We start from the raw sequence: 3,239 nt of genomic DNA, 5'->3' as shown, positions 1-3,239 counted from the left end.
GCACTTTCAAACGAGCATCACAATCTATAGATTCTTGTTGTATACCTTTCATACTGATATGATCTTTTATCCATAAATAATCAGTATAACTACATCAACGTAATCAAGAAACTGTTTACTAATAAAGGGCAATAACAGAATGGGGGTTGGTAAATAGCCAAATTGATTTCTACTTATCAATTACCGTCATGTTGTATTTAGTTCATGCAGCAGTGCAAGGATGGTTAACAGAAATTATTTTAATTCGGAGTGACAATAAACGTGTTGTGTTTAACGGTTAGATAAATAGGATGCCCTTTTCAATAATAATTGTTCATTTAATTTCCTGACCATTGCTAGGAATGGTCCTGAACACATTTTTAAATTAATTTTTTTGTGAATTAAGACTTCATGTAAAAAACATTTTTTGTTTGTAAATATGGATTTTAAAACATATGATATTCTGTTAATCGTGTGTGTCATTGAATAGAAAAATGCATATATTTTGCATGTAAAACAAATGATAAATTTTGTGTCATAATTTTTCCTGACTTTGTAAGGATATTTGTTTCTATAACCAGTGTCTTATTTATTTTTTATGTATATACATGCTAATTCTCTACAATACATATATTTTATACATTTCGAAATAACAAAATCGCAGACATTTAGCTAGGGAACCTTTCTGAAAGATTTAAAGCTTTTGATGAGATGAATATTGGTGTGCTCTTTTTGACCAGTACGTTCAATTTTGATTCTTTCACTTTACAGATTTGTTTCAGTAAAATAAACAACTGTTGTATCTGTTAAAGGTAATCGTTGTATCTAAGCTTTCTGTGCCAAGGTGCCTATAGAAAACCTACAAAAGTTGTGGACATTACCCGTACCTGACTCTTGAACCGTTCAGTGGTAAATGATATTAAACACCGATCACTTGGGATCCTTCCTTTACATAGCAGATATGTTTTGTTTGACCAGATCGATATTATTGAAACTGAACACAAATGATAAACACATTTTAGGGAAGTCATGGTTATTCTCGAACTGTATTATAGGGACTCATTTTTTTTTATAAAACATGTTCTTAGTTCCGGGGCTTAATCTGTAAAATAAAACCAAAATTAATCAAGCAATTTTTTTCAGCTACATACCTAAGCTTTAATTGTAATTAAAACATTGATCAGTGATATTTTGAACTATCAAAACGTTTAAAACGTTATGGCTATACTTTTATTTGGGGAGTTAATTGAAGATAAGCGCACCTGTCTATAGCAATGACACAATCAACAAATTTGATGTCACCATTTCACTTGTAATTGTCAATTCAGTAATGAACTACAGAAAGAATTCAATACTAAAGGTTTATACCTATTGGTTCAACCTGAAAAGTTTTGACTGCTGACATTAATTAAGTTAAGAATAGTAAAGTAATAAAGCACACGTTCATTCCACAATCTTTACTCAGTTGAGTATATATCAATGTCCTGGATTCGAAATTGGGCTTTAAATGGCTGTATAAATTTATCAGAAAGAAAAACATTTGACATTTGTTAAAGAGAATTTAAACACAACAGATTTAAATTTATTTGTTTTTTAGATGCTACGAAATATCACGCCACACCGGAAATACTTTAAAATATTACCAGACAAATTCAATGCATTTCATAAATTGCCTTTTAATTCTTCTCAAAGACTAATTCTCCATTCTATAGGCATTAATTTTGTTTTTATCTTAATATGGCATGGCTTTATATGACTGCAAATACTTTCTATTTTAATATGACTTCCTGTTTATAGAGGACATACGTAAGTAACATTTTTATCAATGTACAATAATAACGAAATAAGTTTTTCGATTGCTCACGTTTACAAACAAATATCTTTTCAAATCTATCATCTTACAACTCGCTCGAGTTTTATTCTACTGACATAGTATGTATTGACAAAAGGTATATGGAAAAGTCAAATAACGCAAGTTATCTTGGAAAAAGCATTGAATTATTTTTTTATAAATTTCTATTAATTAATGTTCGTATATTAGAATTGATAAAAAAACCCAAGATAAAAACGTTTATTGAGCATAGTCTTCATATTACATAAGCCAATTAGTTTTTCTCAAATAATTTTGTATTGGTTATAATTGGCTATCGGAATGTCTGGATGTTTATCATTTTCATGTTAAATGATCAGGGAAGTCAAGCTCCAGCACATTTAATCAACTAAACAGACGCGGTTTATTGCAGACTAATAGCAGTGATATTTGTTAAGATAACGCTTGATAACATTCCCTAGACTAATAATCGTTTTATGTGTACATGTTTATTTATCAATTTCTATTTGCAAAATGGATACCAATTTTCAATTGAGGCATAAGAATACTGATGTACAAATATTGAGACAAGGGTAGTGCAAACTCTTAGAATTTATACTAATATGTGACCTATCAACAACATAAATCGTTAACTGCATATTTAAATTATTTTCAGTACTTAGTTTTGTCATTAGCCTGCAAAGCAAAAGTATATTACTTTTAAGTTATTAGTTTAGTAAAACTGCTATTAATATTAGTAAATCCATGAACAAAACTTCTTATTTGCAATTTATTTCAAACGTTTACATTGATAATGAGGATTTATTTCTGACCCAAAATATTTCGGATCACTTTATTACAGAAAATTCCGAAATGTTAGAGGCAATGTTTACTAATGCTTCAAATCAATTCTTTGTTAGAGTGACATTATGCTTATATGTCTATATACAGGCTTCAGCTATATTGTCTTTATATTTCAAAAGCTTGCCTGTTAAAATGGTGTTTTTTAACTAACAGTTGATATTAGAAAATATTTAGGATAAAATTTAAATATGCCTAAAGAATAAAAAGACTGCCCCACTCTTTTTATAATCTGAACGTTACAGGTAAATTCTAATGGATATTTACAAATATTTTGCTTGGATCCTTGCATTATTTATTGTTATTATTTATTGCAAAGTAAATTATTGAATTAAAAGGAATTATGGCAAAATGAAAACTTATTTTGATTTTCACCAGATCCCTTGGATTGGCATAATGTCACTCTTACTACGTACTTGCCTTTTATATTTTTGTACAATATGTTATTTCATATGGCTATAAATGTAACATTTTATACCTAATAAGTATGACGTAATGTTATGTTATTTCCTTCAATGTTTGTCATGTATCCCAAATATTTCAGAGTTATAGGTGTACTTGTTGTTTCTGAAATACTTTGAATCGCGTA

The sequence above is a fragment of the Ruditapes philippinarum genome, unplaced genomic scaffold (assembly GCF_026571515.1).
Source record: "Ruditapes philippinarum isolate M1 unplaced genomic scaffold, ASM2657151v2 ctg6995_1_1_1_1, whole genome shotgun sequence".
Classification (NCBI taxonomy): Eukaryota; Metazoa; Mollusca; class Bivalvia; order Venerida; family Veneridae; genus Ruditapes; species Ruditapes philippinarum.
The sequence above is the reverse complement of the archived record's forward strand: the minus strand, read 5'-3'. Positions refer to the sequence as shown.